This window comes from Pseudophryne corroboree, unplaced genomic scaffold (assembly GCF_028390025.1).
Source record: "Pseudophryne corroboree isolate aPseCor3 unplaced genomic scaffold, aPseCor3.hap2 scaffold_580, whole genome shotgun sequence".
Lineage (NCBI taxonomy): Eukaryota > Metazoa > Chordata > Amphibia > Anura > Myobatrachidae > Pseudophryne > Pseudophryne corroboree.
The window spans coordinates 283,657-305,672 of record NW_026970179.1 but is presented as its reverse complement, the minus strand read 5'-3'; the positions used below and the strand labels follow the sequence as shown (position 1 = coordinate 305,672).

Here is a 22,016-nt window from a genome sequence, read left to right as displayed (position 1 = left end):
CGTGTCTGCTGAGGAAGTCTGCTTCCCAGTTGTCCACTCCCGGAATGAACATTGCTGACAGTGCTATCACATGATTCTCCGCCCAGCGAAGAATCCTTGCCACTTCCATCATTGCCCTCCTGCTTCTTGTGCCGCCCTGTCTGTTTACGTGGGCGACTGCCGTGATGTTGTCCGACTGGATCAACACCGGCTGACCCTGAAGCAGAGGTCTTGCCTGACTTAGGGCGTTGTAAATGGCCCTTAGTTCCAGGATATTTATGTGAAGTGACGTTTCCATGCTTGACCACAAGCCCTGGAAATTTCTTCCCTGTGTGACTGCTCCCCAGCCTCTCAGGCTGGCATCCGTGGTCACTAGGACCCAATCCTGAATGCCGAATCTGCGGCCCTCTAGGAGATGAGCACTCTGTAACCACCACAGGAGAGACACCCTTGTCCTTGGAGACAGGGTTATCCGCTGATGCATTTGAAGATGCGATCCGGACCATTTGTCCAGCAGATCCCACTGAAAAGTTCTTGCGTGGAATCTGCCGAATGGAATCGCTTCGTAAGAAGCCACCATCTTTCCCAGGACCCTTGTGCATTGATGTACTGACACTTGGCCTGGTCTTAGGAGGTTCCTGACTAGGTCGGATAACTCCTTGGCTTTCTCCTCCGGGAGAAACACCTTTTTCTGTACTGTGTCCAGAATCATCCCTAGGAACAGCAGACGTGTCGTCGGAATCAGCTGCGATTTTGGAATATTTAGAATCCATCCGTGCTGTCGTAGTACTACTTGAGATAGTGCTACTCCGACCTCTAACTGTTCTCTGGACCTTGCCTGCTTACTTTGTGCCTTCCAATGCACAATGCAAACTACAGGTAGTGCTGCAGGGCCCACACCCTTTTACTTGCCGTACAGAGCAGCTCTGGAGCTGTTACAGTGCCCAGCTGCTGCAAGAAATCAGCTTGAATGCTTCAGGGGCTGGGGCATAGCCAACATGAGCCCCACACCGAAGGAGGGTGGAGGTGTTTAATGCGAACTAGGGGTCATCCAAGCGCCGCAAAAGGCCGCCATGCCCTGCACGCCCCTTTTCTCTTTTCATATGCAGAAGAGGGTTGAAGCCAACTTTGACCCACTGCTTGGATGACATCACCGTATGCAAATCCATCTGCTGCAGGCCTTCCCCCAGGAATGCTTGCACTAGTTGTTGCATTTGGTTTGTTGTTTGGGGGTGCTTCATTATTAGGCAGCCTTCTGCCCTCCCATGTTCATCTGAAAATATGTGTTCTCCCTGCAGTTGTTGTCCCCAGATGAGAGTTCCCTTGTGCTGCCTCAGTTGAATCTCCTTTACTTGACAGAGATGTGCCTGAGCAGCGGCCCTCCCCAGCCCTATCCCAAATCATACTTATTTTGCATAGGAGATACCATGGTCATGAAGATTGTTCTCCCAGGGTGAGGTTCATTCATTGCATTCTGGGTATGCTGACCCCTGTGATTTCCCCAAATGTGGGAAACTCGACTGCATTATTTGTGGTAGTGGGGGACTGTGTTTGTGCTTTCCTCTGGTCAGCTCTGGTAAAAGTCAGATTTATTTGTCTCAGATCTTCCTCTAGCCTTGTTCTTCTTTCGAGAGTTCCCTTGTGCTGCCTCAGTTGGATCTCCTTCACTTGACAGGGGGGTACCCGAGCAGCGACCCTCCCCAGCTCTAGCCCAACTTCTACTTACCTGGCAGGTGAGATACTATGATCATGTAGGTGCTTCTCCCAGGGCAAGGCTCACCCATTGCACTCTGGGTGTGCTGCTCCTGCGATTTCCCCAAATGTGGGAAACTTGACTGCATAATTTGTGTTTCCCCTGGTCGGCTCTCATATAATTCAGATCTCTTTGTCTCAGGTCTCTCTCCAGCCTAGTTTGCTGTCTGTTTCAACTTCTCTTTTCTTGTGCCGCTCCCTTCTATGCCCTTGCGCACTATCCTGACTTCTCCCGTCTGCTTACTTTGTGCCTTCCAATGCACAATGCAAACTACAGGTAGTGCTGCAGGGCCCACACCCTTTTACTTGCCGTTCAGAGCAGCTCTGGAGCTGTTACAGTGCCCAGCTGCTGCAAGAAATCAGCTTGAATGCTTCAGGGGCTGGGGCATAGCCAACATGAGCCCTACACCAAAGGAGGGTGGAGGTGTTTAATGCGAACTAGGGGTCATCCAAGCGCCGCAAAAGGCCGCCATGCCCTGCACGCCCCTTTTCTCTTTTCATATGCAGACGAGGGTTGAAGCCAACTTTGACCCACTGCTTGGATGACATCACCATATGCAAATCCATCTGCTGCAGGCCTTCCCCCAGGAATGCTTGTACTAGTTGTTGCATTTGGTTTGTTGTTTGGGGGTGCTTCAGTATTAGGCAGCCTTCTGCCCTCCCATGTTTATCTGGAAATATGTGTTCTCCCTGCAGTTGTTGTCCCCAGATGAGAGTTCCCTTGTGCTGCCTCAGTTGAATCTCCTTTACTTGACAGAGATGTGCCTGATCAGCGGCCCTCCCCAGCCCTATCCCAAATCATACTTATTTTGCATAGGCGATACCATGGTCATGAAGATTGTTCTCCCAGGGTGAGGTTCATTCATTGCATTCTGGGTATGCTGACCCCTGTGATTTCCCCAAATGTGGGAAACTCGACTGCATTATTTGTGGTAGTGGGGGACTGTGTTTGTGCTTTCCTCTGGACAGCTCTGGTAAAAGTCAGATTTATTTGTCTCAGATCTTCCTCTAGCCTTGTTCTTCTTTCGAGAGTTCCCTTGTGCTGCCTCAGTTGGATCTCTTTCACTTGACAGGGGGGTGCCAGAGCAGCGACCCTCCCCAGCTCTAGCCCAACTCCTACTTACCTGCTAGGTGAGATACTTTGATCATGAAGGTGCTCCTCCCAGGGCAAGGCTCACCCATTGCACTCTGGGTGTGGTGGCCCTGCGATTTCCCCAAATGTGGGAAGCTTGACTGCATAATTTGTGTTTCCCCTGGTCGGCTCTCGTATAATTCAGATCTCTTTGTCTCAGGTCTCTCTCCAGCCTAGTTTGCTGTCTGTTTCCACTTCTTTTTTCATGAGCCCCTCCCTTTTATACCCTTGTGCACTATCCTGACTTCTCCTCCTGTCTGCTTACTTTGTGCCTTCCAATGCACAATGCAAACTACAGGTAGTGCTGCAGGGCCCACACCCTTTTACTTGCCGTACAGAGCAGCTCTGGAGCTGTTACAGTGCCCAGCTGCTGCAAGAAATCAGCTTGAATGCTTCAGGGGCTGGGGCATAGCCAACATGAGCCCCACACCGAAGGAGGGTGGAGGTGTTTAATGCGAACTAGGGGTCATCCAAGCGCCGCAAAAGGCCGCCATGCCCTGCACGCCCCTTTTCTCTTTTCATATGCAGAAGAGGGTTGAAGCCAACTTTGACCCACTGCTTGGATGACATCACCGTATGCAAATCCATCTGCTGCAGGCCTTCCCCCAGGAATGCTTGCACTAGTTGTTGCATTTGGTTTGTTGTTTGGGGGTGCTTCATTATTAGGCAGCCTTCTGCCCTCCCATGTTCATCTGAAAATATGTGTTCTCCCTGCAGTTGTTGTCCCCAGATGAGAGTTCCCTTGTGCTGCCTCAGTTGAATCTCCTTTACTTGACAGAGATGTGCCTGAGCAGCGGCCCTCCCCAGCCCTATCCCAAATCATACTTATTTTGCATAGGAGATACCATGGTCATGAAGATTGTTCTCCCAGGGTGAGGTTCATTCATTGCATTCTGGGTATGCTGACCCCTGTGATTTCCCCAAATGTGGGAAACTCGACTGCATTATTTGTGGTAGTGGGGGACTGTGTTTGTGCTTTCCTCTGGTCAGCTCTGGTAAAAGTCAGATTTATTTGTCTCAGATCTTCCTCTAGCCTTGTTCTTCTTTCGAGAGTTCCCTTGTGCTGCCTCAGTTGGATCTCCTTCACTTGACAGGGGGGTACCCGAGCAGCGACCCTCCCCAGCTCTAGCCCAACTTCTACTTACCTGGCAGGTGAGATACTATGATCATGTAGGTGCTTCTCCCAGGGCAAGGCTCACCCATTGCACTCTGGGTGTGCTGCTCCTGCGATTTCCCCAAATGTGGGAAACTTGACTGCATAATTTGTGTTTCCCCTGGTCGGCTCTCATATAATTCAGATCTCTTTGTCTCAGGTCTCTCTCCAGCCTAGTTTGCTGTCTGTTTCAACTTCTCTTTTCTTGTGCCGCTCCCTTCTATGCCCTTGCGCACTATCCTGACTTCTCCCGTCTGCTTACTTTGTGCCTTCCAATGCACAATGCAAACTACAGGTAGTGCTGCAGGGCCCACACCCTTTTACTTGCCGTTCAGAGCAGCTCTGGAGCTGTTACAGTGCCCAGCTGCTGCAAGAAATCAGCTTGAATGCTTCAGGGGCTGGGGCATAGCCAACATGAGCCCTACACCGAAGGAGGGTGGAGGTGTTTAATGCGAACTAGGGGTCATCCAAGCGCCGCAAAAGGCCGCCATGCCCTGCACGCCCCTTTTCTCTTTTCATATGCAGACGAGGGTTGAAGCCAACTTTGACCCACTGCTTGGATGACATCACCATATGCAAATCCATCTGCTGCAGGCCTTCCCCCAGGAATGCTTGTACTAGTTGTTGCATTTGGTTTGTTGTTTGGGGGTGCTTCAGTATTAGGCAGCCTTCTGCCCTCCCATGTTTATCTGGAAATATGTGTTCTCCCTGCAGTTGTTGTCCCCAGATGAGAGTTCCCTTGTGCTGCCTCAGTTGAATCTCCTTTACTTGACAGAGATGTGCCTGATCAGCGGCCCTCCCCAGCCCTATCCCAAATCATACTTATTTTGCATAGGCGATACCATGGTCATGAAGATTGTTCTCCCAGGGTGAGGTTCATTCATTGCATTCTGGGTATGCTGACCCCTGTGATTTCCCCAAATGTGGGAAACTCGACTGCATTATTTGTGGTAGTGGGGGACTGTGTTTGTGCTTTCCTCTGGACAGCTCTGGTAAAAGTCAGATTTATTTGTCTCAGATCTTCCTCTAGCCTTGTTCTTCTTTCGAGAGTTCCCTTGTACTGCCTCAGTTGGATCTCTTTCACTTGACAGGGGGGTGCCAGAGCAGCGACCCTCCCCAGCTCTAGCCCAACTCCTACTTACCTGCTAGGTGAGATACTTTGATCATGAAGGTGCTCCTCCCAGGGCAAGGCTCACCCATTGCACTCTGGGTGTGGTGCCCCTGCGATTTCCCCAAATGTGGGAAGCTTGACTGCATAATTTGTGTTTCCCCTGGTCGGCTCTCGTATAATTCAGATCTCTTTGTCTCAGGTCTCTCTCCAGCCTAGTTTGCTGTCTGTTTCCACTTCTTTTTTCATGAGCCCCTCCCTTTTATACCCTTGTGCACTATCCTGACTTCTCCTCCTGTCTGCTTACTTTGTGCCTTCCAATGCACAATGCAAACTACAGGTAGTGCTGCAGGGCCCACACCCTTTTACTTGCCGTACAGAGCAGCTCTGGAGCTGTTACAGTGCCCAGCTGCTGCAAGAAATCAGCTTGAATGCTTCAGGGGCTGGGGCATAGCCAACATGAGCCCCACACCGAAGGAGGGTGGAGGTGTTTAATGCGAACTAGGGGTCATCCAAGCGCCGCAAAAGGCCGCCATGCTCTGCACGCCCCTTTTCTCTTTTCATATGCAGACGAGGGTTGAAGCCAACTTTGACCCACTGCTTGGATGACATCACCGTATGCAAATCCATCTGCTGCAGGCCTTCCCCCAGGAATGCTTGCACTAGTTGTTGCATTTGGTTTGTTGTTTGGGGGTGCTTCAGTATTAGGCAGCCTTCTGCCCTCCCATGTTCATCTGAAAATATGTGTTCTCCCTGCAGTTGTTGTCCCCAGATGAGAGTTCCCTTGTGCTGCCTCAGTTGAATCTCCTTTACTTGACAGAGATGTGCCTGAGCAGCGGCCCTCCCCAGCCCTATCCCAAATCATACTTATTTTGCATAGGAGATACCATGGTCATGAAGATTGTTCTCCCAGGGTGAGGTTCATTCATTGCATTCTGGGTATGCTGACACCTGTGATTTCCCCAAATGTGGGAAACTCGACTGCTTTATTTGTGGTAGTGGGGGACTGTGTTTGTGCTTTCCTCTGGTCAGCTCTGGTAAAAGTCAGATTTCTTTGTCTCAGATCTTCCTTTAGCCTTGTTCTTCTTTCGAGAGTTCCCTTGTGCTGCCTCAGTTGGATCTCCTTCACTTGACAGGGGGGTACCCGAGCAGCGACCCTCCCCAGCTCTAGCCCAACTTCTACTTACCTGGCAGGTGAGATACTATGATCATGTAGGTGCTTCTCCCAGGGCAAGGCTCACCCATTGCACTCTGGGTGTGCTGCTCCTGCGATTTCCCCAAATGTGGGAAACTTGACTGCATAATTTGTGTTTCCCCTGGTCGGCTCTCGTATAATTCAGATCTCTTTGTCTCAGGTCTCTCTCCAGCCTAGTTTGCTGTCTGTTTCAACTTCTCTTTTCTTGAGCCGCTCCCTTCTATGCCCTTGCGCACTATCCTGACTTCTCCTGTCTGCTTACTTTGTGCCTTCCAATGCACAATGCAAACTACAGGTAGTGCTGCAGGGCCCACACCCTTTTACTTGCCGTTCAGAGCAGCTCTGGAGCTGTTACAGTGCCCAGCTGCTGCAAGAAATCAGCTTGAATGCTTCAGGGGCTGGGGCATAGCCAACATGAGCCCCACACCGAAGGAGGGTGGAGGTGTTTAATGCGAACTAGGGGTCATCCAAGCGCCGCAAAAGGCCGCCATGCCCTGCACGCCCCTTTTCTCTTTTCATATGCAGAAGAGGGTTGAAGCCAACTTTGACCCACTGCTTGGATGACATCACCGTATGCAAATCCATCTGCTGCAGGCCTTCCCCCAGGAATGCTTGCACTAGTTGTTGCATTTGGTTTGTTGTTTGGGGGTGCTTCATTATTAGGCAGCCTTCTGCCCTCCCATGTTCATCTGAAAATATGTGTTCTCCCTGCAGTTGTTGTCCCCAGATGAGAGTTCCCTTGTGCTGCCTCAGTTGAATCTCCTTTACTTGACAGAGATGTGCCTGAGCAGCGGCCCTCCCCAGCCCTATCCCAAATCATACTTATTTTGCATAGGAGATACCATGGTCATGAAGATTGTTCTCCCAGGGTGAGGTTCATTCATTGCATTCTGGGTATGCTGACCCCTGTGATTTCCCCAAATGTGGGAAACTCGACTGCATTATTTGTGGTAGTGGGGGACTGTGTTTGTGCTTTCCTCTGGTCAGCTCTGGTAAAAGTCAGATTTATTTGTCTCAGATCTTCCTCTAGCCTTGTTCTTCTTTCGAGAGTTCCCTTGTGCTGCCTCAGTTGGATCTCCTTCACTTGACAGGGGGGTACCCGAGCAGCGACCCTCCCCAGCTCTAGCCCAACTTCTACTTACCTGGCAGGTGAGATACTATGATCATGTAGGTGCTTCTCCCAGGGCAAGGCTCACCCATTGCACTCTGGGTGTGCTGCTCCTGCGATTTCCCCAAATGTGGGAAACTTGACTGCATAATTTGTGTTTCCCCTGGTCGGCTCTCATATAATTCAGATCTCTTTGTCTCAGGTCTCTCTCCAGCCTAGTTTGCTGTCTGTTTCAACTTCTCTTTTCTTGTGCCGCTCCCTTCTATGCCCTTGCGCACTATCCTGACTTCTCCCGTCTGCTTACTTTGTGCCTTCCAATGCACAATGCAAACTACAGGTAGTGCTGCAGGGCCCACACCCTTTTACTTGCCGTTCAGAGCAGCTCTGGAGCTGTTACAGTGCCCAGCTGCTGCAAGAAATCAGCTTGAATGCTTCAGGGGCTGGGGCATAGCCAACATGAGCCCTACACCGAAGGAGGGTGGAGGTGTTTAATGCGAACTAGGGGTCATCCAAGCGCCGCAAAAGGCCGCCATGCCCTGCACGCCCCTTTTCTCTTTTCATATGCAGACGAGGGTTGAAGCCAACTTTGACCCACTGCTTGGATGACATCACCATATGCAAATCCATCTGCTGCAGGCCTTCCCCCAGGAATGCTTGTACTAGTTGTTGCATTTGGTTTGTTGTTTGGGGGTGCTTCAGTATTAGGCAGCCTTCTGCCCTCCCATGTTTATCTGGAAATATGTGTTCTCCCTGCAGTTGTTGTCCCCAGATGAGAGTTCCCTTGTGCTGCCTCAGTTGAATCTCCTTTACTTGACAGAGATGTGCCTGATCAGCGGCCCTCCCCAGCCCTATCCCAAATCATACTTATTTTGCATAGGCGATACCATGGTCATGAAGATTGTTCTCCCAGGGTGAGGTTCATTCATTGCATTCTGGGTATGCTGACCCCTGTGATTTCCCCAAATGTGGGAAACTCGACTGCATTATTTGTGGTAGTGGGGGACTGTGTTTGTGCTTTCCTCTGGACAGCTCTGGTAAAAGTCAGATTTATTTGTCTCAGATCTTCCTCTAGCCTTGTTCTTCTTTCGAGAGTTCCCTTGTGCTGCCTCAGTTGGATCTCTTTCACTTGACAGGGGGGTGCCAGAGCAGCGACCCTCCCCAGCTCTAGCCCAACTCCTACTTACCTGCTAGGTGAGATACTTTGATCATGAAGGTGCTCCTCCCAGGGCAAGGCTCACCCATTGCACTCTGGGTGTGGTGCCCCTGCGATTTCCCCAAATGTGGGAAGCTTGACTGCATAATTTGTGTTTCCCCTGGTCGGCTCTCGTATAATTCAGATCTCTTTGTCTCAGGTCTCTCTCCAGCCTAGTTTGCTGTCTGTTTCCACTTCTTTTTTCATGAGCCCCTCCCTTTTATACCCTTGTGCACTATCCTGACTTCTCCTCCTGTCTGCTTACTTTGTGCCTTCCAATGCACAATGCAAACTACAGGTAGTGCTGCAGGGCCCACACCCTTTTACTTGCCGTACAGAGCAGCTCTGGAGCTGTTACAGTGCCCAGCTGCTGCAAGAAATCAGCTTGAATGCTTCAGGGGCTGGGGCATAGCCAACATGAGCCCCACACCGAAGGAGGGTGGAGGTGTTTAATGCGAACTAGGGGTCATCCAAGCGCCGCAAAAGGCCGCCATGCCCTGCACGCCCCTTTTCTCTTTTCATATGCAGAAGAGGGTTGAAGCCAACTTTGACCCACTGCTTGGATGACATCACCGTATGCAAATCCATCTGCTGCAGGCCTTCCCCCAGGAATGCTTGCACTAGTTGTTGCATTTGGTTTGTTGTTTGGGGGTGCTTCATTATTAGGCAGCCTTCTGCCCTCCCATGTTCATCTGAAAATATGTGTTCTCCCTGCAGTTGTTGTCCCCAGATGAGAGTTCCCTTGTGCTGCCTCAGTTGAATCTCCTTTACTTGACAGAGATGTGCCTGAGCAGCGGCCCTCCCCAGCCCTATCCCAAATCATACTTATTTTGCATAGGAGATACCATGGTCATGAAGATTGTTCTCCCAGGGTGAGGTTCATTCATTGCATTCTGGGTATGCTGACCCCTGTGATTTCCCCAAATGTGGGAAACTCGACTGCATTATTTGTGGTAGTGGGGGACTGTGTTTGTGCTTTCCTCTGGTCAGCTCTGGTAAAAGTCAGATTTATTTGTCTCAGATCTTCCTCTAGCCTTGTTCTTCTTTCGAGAGTTCCCTTGTGCTGCCTCAGTTGGATCTCCTTCACTTGACAGGGGGGTACCCGAGCAGCGACCCTCCCCAGCTCTAGCCCAACTTCTACTTACCTGGCAGGTGAGATACTATGATCATGTAGGTGCTTCTCCCAGGGCAAGGCTCACCCATTGCACTCTGGGTGTGCTGCTCCTGCGATTTCCCCAAATGTGGGAAACTTGACTGCATAATTTGTGTTTCCCCTGGTCGGCTCTCATATAATTCAGATCTCTTTGTCTCAGGTCTCTCTCCAGCCTAGTTTGCTGTCTGTTTCAACTTCTCTTTTCTTGTGCCGCTCCCTTCTATGCCCTTGCGCACTATCCTGACTTCTCCCGTCTGCTTACTTTGTGCCTTCCAATGCACAATGCAAACTACAGGTAGTGCTGCAGGGCCCACACCCTTTTACTTGCCGTTCAGAGCAGCTCTGGAGCTGTTACAGTGCCCAGCTGCTGCAAGAAATCAGCTTGAATGCTTCAGGGGCTGGGGCATAGCCAACATGAGCCCTACACCGAAGGAGGGTGGAGGTGTTTAATGCGAACTAGGGGTCATCCAAGCGCCGCAAAAGGCCGCCATGCCCTGCACGCCCCTTTTCTCTTTTCATATGCAGACGAGGGTTGAAGCCAACTTTGACCCACTGCTTGGATGACATCACCATATGCAAATCCATCTGCTGCAGGCCTTCCCCCAGGAATGCTTGTACTAGTTGTTGCATTTGGTTTGTTGTTTGGGGGTGCTTCAGTATTAGGCAGCCTTCTGCCCTCCCATGTTTATCTGGAAATATGTGTTCTCCCTGCAGTTGTTGTCCCCAGATGAGAGTTCCCTTGTGCTGCCTCAGTTGAATCTCCTTTACTTGACAGAGATGTGCCTGATCAGCGGCCCTCCCCAGCCCTATCCCAAATCATACTTATTTTGCATAGGCGATACCATGGTCATGAAGATTGTTCTCCCAGGGTGAGGTTCATTCATTGCATTCTGGGTATGCTGACCCCTGTGATTTCCCCAAATGTGGGAAACTCGACTGCATTATTTGTGGTAGTGGGGGACTGTGTTTGTGCTTTCCTCTGGACAGCTCTGGTAAAAGTCAGATTTATTTGTCTCAGATCTTCCTCTAGCCTTGTTCTTCTTTCGAGAGTTCCCTTGTGCTGCCTCAGTTGGATCTCTTTCACTTGACAGGGGGGTGCCAGAGCAGCGACCCTCCCCAGCTCTAGCCCAACTCCTACTTACCTGCTAGGTGAGATACTTTGATCATGAAGGTGCTCCTCCCAGGGCAAGGCTCACCCATTGCACTCTGGGTGTGGTGCCCCTGCGATTTCCCCAAATGTGGGAAGCTTGACTGCATAATTTGTGTTTCCCCTGGTCGGCTCTCGTATAATTCAGATCTCTTTGTCTCAGGTCTCTCTCCAGCCTAGTTTGCTGTCTGTTTCCACTTCTTTTTTCATGAGCCCCTCCCTTTTATACCCTTGTGCACTATCCTGACTTCTCCTCCTGTCTGCTTACTTTGTGCCTTCCAATGCACAATGCAAACTACAGGTAGTGCTGCAGGGCCCACACCCTTTTACTTGCCGTACAGAGCAGCTCTGGAGCTGTTACAGTGCCCAGCTGCTGCAAGAAATCAGCTTGAATGCTTCAGGGGCTGGGGCATAGCCAACATGAGCCCCACACCGAAGGAGGGTGGAGGTGTTTAATGCGAACTAGGGGTCATCCAAGCGCCGCAAAAGGCCGCCATGCTCTGCACGCCCCTTTTCTCTTTTCATATGCAGACGAGGGTTGAAGCCAACTTTGACCCACTGCTTGGATGACATCACCGTATGCAAATCCATCTGCTGCAGGCCTTCCCCCAGGAATGCTTGCACTAGTTGTTGCATTTGGTTTGTTGTTTGGGGGTGCTTCAGTATTAGGCAGCCTTCTGCCCTCCCATGTTCATCTGAAAATATGTGTTCTCCCTGCAGTTGTTGTCCCCAGATGAGAGTTCCCTTGTGCTGCCTCAGTTGAATCTCCTTTACTTGACAGAGATGTGCCTGAGCAGCGGCCCTCCCCAGCCCTATCCCAAATCATACTTATTTTGCATAGGAGATACCATGGTCATGAAGATTGTTCTCCCAGGGTGAGGTTCATTCATTGCATTCTGGGTATGCTGACACCTGTGATTTCCCCAAATGTGGGAAACTCGACTGCTTTATTTGTGGTAGTGGGGGACTGTGTTTGTGCTTTCCTCTGGTCAGCTCTGGTAAAAGTCAGATTTCTTTGTCTCAGATCTTCCTTTAGCCTTGTTCTTCTTTCGAGAGTTCCCTTGTGCTGCCTCAGTTGGATCTCCTTCACTTGACAGGGGGGTACCCGAGCAGCGACCCTCCCCAGCTCTAGCCCAACTTCTACTTACCTGGCAGGTGAGATACTATGATCATGTAGGTGCTTCTCCCAGGGCAAGGCTCACCCATTGCACTCTGGGTGTGCTGCTCCTGCGATTTCCCCAAATGTGGGAAACTTGACTGCATAATTTGTGTTTCCCCTGGTCGGCTCTCGTATAATTCAGATCTCTTTGTCTCAGGTCTCTCTCCAGCCTAGTTTGCTGTCTGTTTCAACTTCTCTTTTCTTGAGCCGCTCCCTTCTATGCCCTTGCGCACTATCCTGACTTCTCCTGTCTGCTTACTTTGTGCCTTCCAATGCACAATGCAAACTACAGGTAGTGCTGCAGGGCCCACACCCTTTTACTTGCCGTTCAGAGCAGCTCTGGAGCTGTTACAGTGCCCAGCTGCTGCAATAAATCAGCTTGAATGCTTCAGGGGATGGGGCATGGCCAACATGAGCCCCACACCAAAGGAGGGTGGGGGTGTTTAATGCGAACTAGGGGTCATCCAAGCACCGCAAAAGGCCGCCATGCCCTGCACGCCCCTTTTCTCTTTTCATATGCAGATGAGGGTTGAAGCCAACTTTGACCCACTGCTTGGATGACATCACCGTATGCAAATCCGTCTTCTGCAGAACTTCCCCCAGGAATGCTTGCACTAGTTGTTGCATTTGGTTTGTTGTTTGGGGGTGCTTCAGTATTAGGCAGCCTTCTGCCCTCCCATGTTCATCTGAAAATATGTGTTCTCCCTGCAGTTGTTGTCCCCAGATGAGAGTTCCCTTGTGCTGCCTCAGTTGAATCTCCTTTACTTGACAGAGTTGTGCATGAGCAGCGGCACTCCCCAGCCCTATCCCAAATCATACTTATTTTGCATAGGAGATACCATGGTCATGAAGATTACTCTCCCAGGGTGAGGTTCATTCATTGCATTCTGGGTATGCTGACCCCTGTGATTTCCCCAAATGTGGGAAATGCGACTGCTTTATTTGTTGGTAGTGGGGGACTGTGTTTGTGTTTTCCTCTGGTCAGCTCTGGTAAAAGTCAGATTTCTTTGTTTCAGATCTTCCTCTAGCCTTGTTCTTCTTTCGAGAGTTTCCTTGTGCTGCCTCAGTTGGATCTCCTTCACTTGACATTGGGGTGCCCGAGCAGCGACCCTCCCCAGCTCTAGCCCAACTCCTACTTACCTGCCAGGTGAGATACTATGATCATGAAGGTGCTTCTCCCAGGGCAAGGCTCACCCATTGCACTCTGGGTGTGCTGCCCCTGCGATTTCCCCAATTGTGGGAAACTTGACTGCATAATTTGTGTTTCCCCTGGTCAGGTCTCGTATAATTCAGATCTCTAATCTCAGGTCTCTCTCCAGCCTAGTTTGCTGTCTGTTTCAACTTCTCTTTTCTTGAGCCGCTCCCTTTTATACCCTTGTGCACTATCCTGACTTCTCCTCCTGTCTGCTTACTTTGTGCCTTCCAATGCACAATGCAAACTACAGGTAGTGCTGCAGGGCCCACATCCTTTTACTTGCCTTACAGAACAGCTCTGGAGCTGTTACAGTGCCAAGCTGCTGCAAGAAATCAGCTTGAATGCTTCAGGGGATGGGGCATGGCCAACATGAGCCCCACACCGAAGGAGGGTGGGGGTGTTTAATGCGAACTAAGGGTCATCCAAGCGCCGCAAAAGGCCGCCATGCCCTGCATACCCCTTTTCTCTTTTCATATGCAGATGAGGGTTCCAGCCAACTTTGGCCCACTGCTTGGATGACATCACCGTATGCAATTCCGTCTTCTGCAGAACTTCCCCCAGGAATGCTTGTACTAGTTGTTGCATTTGGTTTGTTGTTTGGGGGTGCTTCAGTATTAGGCAGCCTTCTGCCCTCCCATGTTCATCTGAAAATATGTGTTCTCCCTGCAGTTGTTGTCCCCAGATGAGAGTTTCCTTGTGCTGCCTCAGTTGAATCTCCTTTACTTGACAGAGATGTGCATGAGCAGCGGCCCTCCCCAGCCCTATCCCAAATCATACTTATTTTGCATAGGAGATACCATGGTCATGAAGATTGTTCTCCCAGGGTGAGGTTCATTCATTGCATTTTGGGTATGCTGACCCCTGTGATTTCCCCAAATGTGGGAAACTCGACTGCATTATTTGTGGTAGTGGGGGACTGTGTTTGTGCTTTCCTCTGGTCAGCTCTGGTAAAAGTCAGATTTCTTTGTCTCAGATTTTCCTCTAGCCTTGTTCTTCTTTCGAGAGTTCCCTTGTGCTGCCTCAGTTGGATCTCCTTCACTTTACAGGGGGGTACCCGAGCAGCGACCCTCCCCAACTCTCGCCCAACTCCTACTTACCTGCTAGGTGAGATACTATGATCATGAAGGTGCTTCTCCCAGGGCAAGGCTCACCCATTGCACTCTGGGTGTGCTGCTCCTGCGATTTCCCGAAATGTGGGAAACTTGACTGCATAATTTGTGTTTCCCCTGGTCGGCTATCGTATAATTCAGATCTCTTTGTCTCAGGTCTCTCTCCAGCCTAGTTTGCTGTCTGTTTCCACTTCTCTTTTCTTGAGCCGCTCCCTTCTATGCCCTTGCGCACTATCCTGACTTCTCCTCCTTTCTGCTTACTTTGTGCCTTCCAACGCACAATGCGAACTACAGGTAGTGCTGCAGGGCCCACACCCTTTTACTTGCCTTACAGAGCAGCTCTGGAGCTGTTACAGTGCCCAGCTGCTGCAAGAAATCAGCTTGAATGCTTCAGGGGCTGGGGCATAGCCAACATGAGCCCCACACCGAAGGAGGGTGGAGGTGTTTAATGCAAACTAGGGGTCAGCCAAGTGCCGCAAAAGGCCACCATGCCCTGCACGCCCCTTTTCTCTTTTCATATGCAGACGAGGGTTGAAGCCAACTTTGACCCACTGCTTGGATGACATCACCATATGCAAATCTATCTGCTGCAGGCCTTCCCCCAGGAATGCTTGCACTAGTTGTTGCATTTGGTTTGTTGTTTGGGGGTGCTTCAGTATTAGGCAGCCTTCTGCCCTCCCATGTTCATCTGAAAATATGTGTTCTCCCTGCAGTTGTTGTCCCCAGATGAGAGTTCCCTTGTGCTGCCTCAGTTGAATCTCCTTTACTTGACAGAGATGTGCCTGAGCAGCGGCCCTCCCCAGCCCTATCCCAAATCATACTTATTTTGCATAGGAGATACCATGGTCATGAAGATTGTTCTCCCAGGGTGAGGTTCATTCATTGCATTCTGGGTATGCTGACCCCTGTGATTTCCCCAAATTTGGGAAATTCGACTGCATTATTTGTGGTAGTGGGGGACTGTGTTTGTGCTTTCCTCTGGTCAGCTCTGGTAAAAGTCAGATTTCTTTGTCTCAGATCTTCCTCTAGCCTTGTTCTTCTTTCGAGAGTTTCCTTGTGCTGCCTCAGTTGGATCTCCTTCACTTGACAGGGGGGTGCCCGAGCAGCGACCCTCCCAAGCTCTAGCCCAACTCCTACTTACCTGCCAGGTGAGATACTATAATCAGGAAGGTGCTTCTCCCAGGGCAAGGCTCACCCATTGCACTCTGGGTGTGCTGCTCCTACGATTTCCCCAAATGTGGGACACTTGACTGCATAATTTGTGTTTCCTCTGGTCGGCTCTCGTATAATTCAGATATCTTTGTCTCAGGTCTCTCTCCAGCCTAGTTTGCTGTCTGTTTCCACTTCTTTTTTCTTGAGCCCCTCCCTTCTATACCCTTGTGCACTATCCTGACTTCTCCTCCCGTCTGCTTACTTTGTGCCTTCCAATGCACAATGCAAACTACAGGTAGTGCTGCAGGGCCCACACCCTTTTACTTGCCTTACAGAGCAGCTCTGGAGCTGTTACAGTGCCCAGCTTCTGCAAGAAATCAGCTTGAATGCTTCATGGGATGGGGCATGGCCAACATGAGCCCCACACCAAAGGAGGGTGGGGGTGTTTAATGCGATCTAGGGGTCATCCAAGCAGCGCAAAAGGCCGCCATGCCCTGCACGCCCCTTTTCTCTTTTCATATGCAGATGAGGGTTGAAGCCAACTTTGACCCACTGCTTGGATAACATCACCATATGCAAATCCATCTGCTGCAGGCCTTCCCCCAGGAATGCTTGCACTAGTTGTTGCATTTGGTTTGTTGTTTGGGGGTGCTTCAGTATTAGGCAGCCTTCTGCCCTCCCATGTTCATCTGAAAATATGTGTTCTCCCTGCAGTTGTTGTCCCCAGATGAGAGTTCCCTTGTGCTGCCTCAGTTGAATTTTCTTTACTTGACAGAGATGTGCCTGAGCAGCGGCCCTCCCCAGCCCTATCCCAAATCATACTTATTTTGCATAGGAGACACCATGGTCATGAAGATTGTTCACCCAGGGTAAGGTTCATTCATTGCATTCTGGGTATGCTGACCCCTGTGATTTCCCCAAATGTGGGAAACTCGCCTGCATTATTTGTGGTAGTGGGGGACTGTGTTTGTGTTTTCCGCTGGTCAGCTCTGGTAAAAGTCAGATTTCTTTGTCTCAGATCTTCCTCTAGCCTTGTTCTTCTTTCGAGAGTTCCATTGTGCTGCCTCAGTTGGATCTCCTTCACTTGACAGGGGGGTGCCCGAGCAGCGACCCTCCCCAGCTCTAGCCCAACTCCTACTTACCTGCCAGGTGAGATACTATGATCTTGAAGGTGCTTCTCCCAGGGCAAGGCTCACCCATTGCACTCTGGGTGTGCTGCCCCTGCGATTTCCCCAAATGTGGGAAACTTGACTGCATAATTTGTGTTTCCCCTTGTCGGCTCTCGTATAATTCAGATCTCTTTGTCTCAGGTCTCTCTCCAGCCTAGTTTGCTGTCTGTTTCCACTTCTCTTTTCTTGAGCCGCTCCCTTCTATGCCCTTGCGCACTATCCTGACTTCTCCCGTCTGCTTACTTTGTGCCTTCCAACGCACAATGCGAACTACAGGTAGTGCTGCAGGACCCACACCCTTTTATTTGCCTTACAGAGCAGCTCTGGAGCTGTTACAGTGCCCAGCTGCTGCAAGAAATCAGCTTCAATAGTTCAGGGGCTGGGGCATAGCCAACATGAGCCCCACACCGAAGGAGGGTGGAGGTGTTTAATGCGAACTAGGGGTCATCCAAGCGCCGCAAAAGGCCGCCATGCCCTGCATAACCCTTTTCTATTTTCATATGCAGATGAGGGTTCCAGCCAACTTTGGCCCACTGCTTGGATGACATCACCGTATGCAAATTCGTCTCCTGCAGACCTTCCCCCAGGAATGCTTGTACTAGTTATTGCATATGGTTTGATATTTGATGGTGCTTCAGTATTAGGCAGCCTTCCGCCCTCCCATGTTCATCTGAAAAGATGTGGTCTCCCTGCAGTTGTTGTCACCAGACGAGAGTTCCCTTGTGCTTCCTCAGTTGAATCTCCTTAACTTGACGGGGGAGGGGCTGCCCGAGCAGCCACCCTCCCCAGCCCTATCCCAACTCATACTTATTTTGCATATGAGATCTCTATATCATGAAGATTGTTCTCACAGGGTGAGGTTCATCCATTATATTTTAAAATAGGAAGGTTCAAATTACATATTTGAATTGCATCTATGTGCTGGATTCAAATGTCCCCCCCCCATTCCTTTCTCAATTGTGCCCGTCAGCAGCTATTCTAAGGTTGCTGCCAATGGGTGTGACACATTAATTTCTTCTGTGGGGTACACTGGACTCCACAAGGATTCACATTGGGGTGTAGAGTAGGATCTTGATCTGAGGCACCAACCGGCTCAAAGCTTTTGACTGTTCCCAAGATGCTCAGCGCATTCTCCTCTATAACCCCGCTTCCATGAACAGGGAGCTCAGTTTGTAGTTGTTGCCTTCAGTAGCAGGCCACTTAACAGGGGCCTGCCTCAAGCAGCCTATTCTTAGCTATTAATTTTGACAAGAAAAGAAGAACTTTTTTTATGAGAATCTACAAGGGCTGCAGCAGGCTAGGTCTAATAGACATCTTTACTGCAGCTTCATCACTCCCAGCGGCGCTGTATACTCCCGTGCCCTGGTTGCTGGGTCACTGCAGCGGAGGCTCCGGTTTCTTACTAAGGTCAGTCACACACAATGTAACACCCCGGTATAACAAGTGTGTAAACTATGTGGAACAGGTCAGGGATACCTTGATGGACTATTCCTCCTTCAGCAGCAGCTCTTCTCTATTCCTGGCAGAGAGGCAAGGTTTCCCCAGACACAAAGAAAGGCAGGCAGGGCTTTGTATGAAAGAATAAATGGTTTACCACATAACTCAGAAAAGGAACTGATTACAGTAGGGAAGGGAAAGATTTGATTCAAGCAACTTAAACACAGACACCATATACACTTTAAGTCTTTACACAAATGGTAATATAACTAAATCTGAGATTAATACTATGTTGCTTAGTAATAGAAATCAACTTATGCAGACAATATTTAAGTCCCAGATAACATTGGTGTCACAGCAGGGAGTCTCTATGTGCACGTTGGGGCCCGGTTATGTTGTTACATAGTTATATGCAGCTATTGTCTCCTTTAGCTGTGAACAAAATATTGTAGCTCTGTGTAGTAAAGATGATTGTTTAAAACAAACTGGAGCTGCTTCCCATGTAAATCGCTGCATAGGTATAGTAAATATAGGATAATGTCCTTTGCAGTGGAGTAGGTTTCAATATAAATATGGATTTATCTCACCCAGTCAATAGATGTTTCTGAGGCAGTTTCCCCTCAGATGTAGGCCAGTCAGCATTGGTATAAAGGCTTTATACTCTCCTGTCTCTGACACTTGCTGTGCACTCTCTTGGCTGAGAGTGTCATGGCGTTCTTACTTGTTAATTGCTGCACTTCCACTGCTGTATTTTGCACTACTGCTTACTCTCTCATGCAATTTTCAGCTTATTTGTCTCCCCTCTCTCAGCTGCTCATCTCTGCGTAATGGCGTCGCCAGCTCTTTCCTCACCATGGCTCCAACTGACTTCTCAAACTGCTGTTCAATTTTCTTTTAAATAAACTTTATTTAAAATGGCACAGGCAACTACACTGTTGTCAAAAATGTCCTTGTTGTTATGGGATATCACACGTGCCCCCCCCCCCCCAAAACATGCGTGTCCTCACGCATTTTGGTTTTATCCCTATATAAACTTCTCACTATATCCAGTCACATTCATTAGTGAACACAGTTTATGTCTGAAACATTAACATGTATCAACATTTTTAACATCAGTATCTGATAGGTGTAATTCCTTTTGTACTATAGTACATTAACACATGCTCCTGGAGCAATCGGTTGAAATCTGGACAGTATATGGTCTTGAAAAGTTTGTCTAGGAAACCTCAACCCCCCTGCCATGGATGAGTATTGAACTCTTTCTAAACTGTCTTTGGGACATGCTGTACAAAACTGCAGCTGACTATGGTGGTTTTCTGTTTTGCAAGCCCTAGTCTTCTTGCCTCCTTGTCGATGACAAACCACCTTAGTCTGCTGTAAATACATTTTATGAGCCTCTTCCATTCCATCTTGGGATTCAGTATCACAGCTGGTTTGGGACAATGGATTCTGGAGAGAAAGAGGCAGCAAGGTTCTTCTTACAGAACAGGTTGGACAGTTTCGGCACCATCTCTTGATGTCTTCCCTCATTTCAACCCAAAAGAACTTTTTCCAGATGCTTGTTTCCATCCTTTTGCACCCAGGGTGACCTGACTTGTCGTGATATTCTTCAAGCACATAACAAGCACTTTGTCTTGGAATTACAAGTTGACTGATCCTATAATGAGTATTAGGATCCACACTACATCGAACCAACTGTCCTTTCTCTTCAAACAGCCTTTCTCGCTGTCTCAACAACTTCAGGAGTTCTGGCGAGGATTCTTGCCTTTGTCGCTTGGTCAGGTATTTCCCAGTCTTCAGTAAGGCTTTGAGGTGTCTTATCATCTGACTTTTATCTTGCAGGTGGTCAAAACTGGTTCCTTGAATAGGTTGCTCACAGTTTCTAGAACTGGATGCTATATTATTCATGCCTAACATTGAAGCATTCTTTCGGATAATCTGGACACTGGAGATGGGCATTTCTATCATTATTTGGCTAGCCTTATTTTTTTCATGTTCCTCTCTTACAGATAATTCTGTTATCATTCTTCCCTTTTGTTTGGCTATCCCAGGTTGAAGGCCTTGTTTCTCCTGGAGCTTGTCAGTTTGAAACTCTCCTTGGAGTGCTGCTACGAGCTCCTCACAGCAGTTCCGCAACACATTCATGCCCACTATCACTGGAGGCAATCCATCATCTTGGGCAGTGGTGATGATGAAGCCTTGCTGTGGTAGCACTGTTCGTCCGATTTGAATTTCAGCTTCCCAGTATCCTTTGCAAGGGATGCAGTGCCCATTGCTTGCAATCGGGTTTATCAATGTGGAAGTTGACGGAAACATCTGTTCCTCAGTCCAATGCTGCTCAAACTGTGTTGCTTGTACTGTGGTCACTTGTGATCCAGTGTCTAAGAGAGCAGGCATTGAGACTCCATTGATGCAAACTTGAACCACCGGGCATTGGCTAACATAACGGGTTAACCACATGAATTTGGAGTTTAAATGATCTGGCTGCTCAAATTCTCTCTTAATTTGTCCGCTTCCTTCACAGCTTTGAAAAATGGGTCGCCTTTGGGAGGCAAAGTGGTTGGAAAAAAGTGTCTCCATGTTTCTATGTAGGTCCCATTGGGAACTGTTCAGTGGTCTCCTCTCCTGGCACCATTCCATTTCTTCATGGAGCAGTGCCTGCTGTCTCTTAAGAATCTGCAGGTCTCTGCGCATCTCTGTCACACCACGTGTCAGTTCAGCCAGCTGACCTCGTAACTCACTAGAAGAGTCAAATATGCATGTCTTTGAACATGGCACTGTCACTCCTTTTACTGTAGGTGGGTAAGTAGCTCCTTTAAAACTTGACTCCTGGGCATCAGAATTCTCTTGATACCGTGGCATCTCTGGAATAGACTCTTGTGGAACAGCCCCTGAAGTAAGACTGGAGCCTAGAACTTTAATCGCAGCCTCTTTAAAATCCAGGAATGTGCTTCCAGGCTTCTGCAATCTCAATAGTCGCAGCTGAGTTTTTACAAATTCGCCCCTTGCACCTTCAGTGAACTGGTCCAATAAAATTTTCTCTTTGTCATGCACTTCCTCAGGGTCTGCTTGCTGAACATCTCTGAGTGCTTCCTGCAAGCTGAGGGCATAGCCCCGTAGTGACTCTCCTGGTTGTTGCTTTCGAGCAAAGAAGTGCATTTTAAGTTCTGACACTGTCCTTGTGTCAAATGTGGTAGCAAGCCTGTTGAGGATCTGGTCCACAGTCTTCTTCTCTTCAGTAGGCAAAGAAGTAACCTCTCTAAGTGCAAGCCCTTTCAACTGTCCCATCAAGATCTCCACCTTTTGCTGCTCTTTCAGCGGGTACAGACGAAACAAAGACTGCAGTAGTATCCTCATCAGTTTATTTTTGTCAATTACCATTTTAATAATCGGGTAAAGAAAATTAAGTGGATTTTTGAAAGAAAACAATACTGTCAATATACTATTAAAACAAATTAAAATGGTAAAAGTTATTGTACTTTAAGTAAAAATAAAAGAGCAAAAATATCAATCCCAGTTTTGGATTACTTTAATTAACAAAAAAAAATGCATATAGCAGAGGATAGTTTCAAACTGCGTACCTCTGGGCTATGGACCCCGCATGCTTCCATTACAGTACTCTGCTGCACATGTAATTGCAAGAGATCCTGAAGCACTCACTCATCATGGGAAAGTACCAATGTGTTTCTTCATTGGTTGATGGAAGAAACATGTTACAAAAACTCTCCAGATTATTGACTATTTAAAGTTTTTCTAGGAAAAGTTCTAGATGAATGCTTATCAGCCTTTGTCAGTATGTACTTTTGCAAAGTGTCGCTGTGGCGCAATCAGTTAGTGTGTACGGCTATTAACCAAAAGGTTGGTGGTTCAATCCCA

The 22,016-nt window shown here is 48.9% G+C and overlaps 23 non-coding genes and 5 pseudogenes across 23 annotated transcripts; all 28 read left to right on the top strand.

Moving 5' to 3' along the window:
- The first annotated feature begins 1,381 nt into the window (after window positions 1–1,381).
- LOC135034305 (U1 spliceosomal RNA) lies at window positions 1,382–1,545 on the top strand. Its single transcript, XR_010229553.1, has one exon. It is a non-coding gene; the product is annotated as a U1 spliceosomal RNA (small nuclear RNA).
- Window positions 1,546–1,697: 152 nt separating this feature from the next.
- LOC135034190 (U1 spliceosomal RNA) lies at window positions 1,698–1,839 on the top strand (annotated as a pseudogene).
- Window positions 1,840–2,531: 692 nt separating this feature from the next.
- LOC135034324 (U1 spliceosomal RNA) lies at window positions 2,532–2,695 on the top strand. The gene has a single exon (XR_010229572.1). It is a non-coding gene; the product is annotated as a U1 spliceosomal RNA (small nuclear RNA).
- Window positions 2,696–2,847: 152 nt separating this feature from the next.
- On the top strand, window positions 2,848–3,010 carry LOC135034265 (U1 spliceosomal RNA). Its single transcript, XR_010229516.1, has one exon. It is a non-coding gene; the product is annotated as a U1 spliceosomal RNA (small nuclear RNA).
- Window positions 3,011–3,684: 674 nt separating this feature from the next.
- LOC135034304 (U1 spliceosomal RNA) lies at window positions 3,685–3,848 on the top strand. Its single transcript, XR_010229552.1, has one exon. It is a non-coding gene; the product is annotated as a U1 spliceosomal RNA (small nuclear RNA).
- A 152-nt stretch (window positions 3,849–4,000) lies between these two features.
- Window positions 4,001–4,142, top strand: LOC135034188 (U1 spliceosomal RNA; annotated as a pseudogene).
- Window positions 4,143–4,834: 692 nt separating this feature from the next.
- LOC135034323 (U1 spliceosomal RNA) lies at window positions 4,835–4,998 on the top strand. Its single transcript, XR_010229571.1, has one exon. It is a non-coding gene; the product is annotated as a U1 spliceosomal RNA (small nuclear RNA).
- A 152-nt stretch (window positions 4,999–5,150) lies between these two features.
- On the top strand, window positions 5,151–5,313 carry LOC135034264 (U1 spliceosomal RNA). Its single transcript, XR_010229515.1, has one exon. It is a non-coding gene; the product is annotated as a U1 spliceosomal RNA (small nuclear RNA).
- A 674-nt stretch (window positions 5,314–5,987) lies between these two features.
- LOC135034333 (U1 spliceosomal RNA) lies at window positions 5,988–6,151 on the top strand. Its single transcript, XR_010229580.1, has one exon. It is a non-coding gene; the product is annotated as a U1 spliceosomal RNA (small nuclear RNA).
- A 152-nt stretch (window positions 6,152–6,303) lies between these two features.
- On the top strand, window positions 6,304–6,466 carry LOC135034182 (U1 spliceosomal RNA). The gene has a single exon (XR_010229452.1). It is a non-coding gene; the product is annotated as a U1 spliceosomal RNA (small nuclear RNA).
- A 671-nt stretch (window positions 6,467–7,137) lies between these two features.
- On the top strand, window positions 7,138–7,301 carry LOC135034303 (U1 spliceosomal RNA). The gene has a single exon (XR_010229551.1). It is a non-coding gene; the product is annotated as a U1 spliceosomal RNA (small nuclear RNA).
- Window positions 7,302–7,453: 152 nt separating this feature from the next.
- Window positions 7,454–7,595, top strand: LOC135034187 (U1 spliceosomal RNA; annotated as a pseudogene).
- Window positions 7,596–8,287: 692 nt separating this feature from the next.
- LOC135034322 (U1 spliceosomal RNA) lies at window positions 8,288–8,451 on the top strand. The gene has a single exon (XR_010229570.1). It is a non-coding gene; the product is annotated as a U1 spliceosomal RNA (small nuclear RNA).
- A 152-nt stretch (window positions 8,452–8,603) lies between these two features.
- Window positions 8,604–8,766, top strand: LOC135034263 (U1 spliceosomal RNA). The gene has a single exon (XR_010229513.1). It is a non-coding gene; the product is annotated as a U1 spliceosomal RNA (small nuclear RNA).
- Window positions 8,767–9,440: 674 nt separating this feature from the next.
- LOC135034302 (U1 spliceosomal RNA) lies at window positions 9,441–9,604 on the top strand. The gene has a single exon (XR_010229550.1). It is a non-coding gene; the product is annotated as a U1 spliceosomal RNA (small nuclear RNA).
- A 152-nt stretch (window positions 9,605–9,756) lies between these two features.
- On the top strand, window positions 9,757–9,898 carry LOC135034185 (U1 spliceosomal RNA; annotated as a pseudogene).
- A 692-nt stretch (window positions 9,899–10,590) lies between these two features.
- Window positions 10,591–10,754, top strand: LOC135034321 (U1 spliceosomal RNA). The gene has a single exon (XR_010229569.1). It is a non-coding gene; the product is annotated as a U1 spliceosomal RNA (small nuclear RNA).
- Window positions 10,755–10,906: 152 nt separating this feature from the next.
- Window positions 10,907–11,069, top strand: LOC135034262 (U1 spliceosomal RNA). Its single transcript, XR_010229512.1, has one exon. It is a non-coding gene; the product is annotated as a U1 spliceosomal RNA (small nuclear RNA).
- Window positions 11,070–11,743: 674 nt separating this feature from the next.
- On the top strand, window positions 11,744–11,907 carry LOC135034332 (U1 spliceosomal RNA). The gene has a single exon (XR_010229579.1). It is a non-coding gene; the product is annotated as a U1 spliceosomal RNA (small nuclear RNA).
- Window positions 11,908–12,059: 152 nt separating this feature from the next.
- LOC135034181 (U1 spliceosomal RNA) lies at window positions 12,060–12,222 on the top strand. The gene has a single exon (XR_010229451.1). It is a non-coding gene; the product is annotated as a U1 spliceosomal RNA (small nuclear RNA).
- A 671-nt stretch (window positions 12,223–12,893) lies between these two features.
- On the top strand, window positions 12,894–13,058 carry LOC135034209 (U1 spliceosomal RNA). The gene has a single exon (XR_010229472.1). It is a non-coding gene; the product is annotated as a U1 spliceosomal RNA (small nuclear RNA).
- A 152-nt stretch (window positions 13,059–13,210) lies between these two features.
- LOC135034214 (U1 spliceosomal RNA) lies at window positions 13,211–13,373 on the top strand. The gene has a single exon (XR_010229475.1). It is a non-coding gene; the product is annotated as a U1 spliceosomal RNA (small nuclear RNA).
- A 673-nt stretch (window positions 13,374–14,046) lies between these two features.
- Window positions 14,047–14,210, top strand: LOC135034163 (U1 spliceosomal RNA). Its single transcript, XR_010229434.1, has one exon. It is a non-coding gene; the product is annotated as a U1 spliceosomal RNA (small nuclear RNA).
- Window positions 14,211–14,362: 152 nt separating this feature from the next.
- Window positions 14,363–14,525, top strand: LOC135034236 (U1 spliceosomal RNA). The gene has a single exon (XR_010229491.1). It is a non-coding gene; the product is annotated as a U1 spliceosomal RNA (small nuclear RNA).
- Window positions 14,526–15,199: 674 nt separating this feature from the next.
- Window positions 15,200–15,363, top strand: LOC135034314 (U1 spliceosomal RNA). Its single transcript, XR_010229562.1, has one exon. It is a non-coding gene; the product is annotated as a U1 spliceosomal RNA (small nuclear RNA).
- A 152-nt stretch (window positions 15,364–15,515) lies between these two features.
- Window positions 15,516–15,678, top strand: LOC135034229 (U1 spliceosomal RNA). Its single transcript, XR_010229489.1, has one exon. It is a non-coding gene; the product is annotated as a U1 spliceosomal RNA (small nuclear RNA).
- A 674-nt stretch (window positions 15,679–16,352) lies between these two features.
- LOC135034174 (U1 spliceosomal RNA) lies at window positions 16,353–16,516 on the top strand. The gene has a single exon (XR_010229444.1). It is a non-coding gene; the product is annotated as a U1 spliceosomal RNA (small nuclear RNA).
- A 152-nt stretch (window positions 16,517–16,668) lies between these two features.
- On the top strand, window positions 16,669–16,804 carry LOC135034231 (U1 spliceosomal RNA; annotated as a pseudogene).
- The last annotated feature ends 5,212 nt before the right edge of the window (window positions 16,805–22,016 follow it).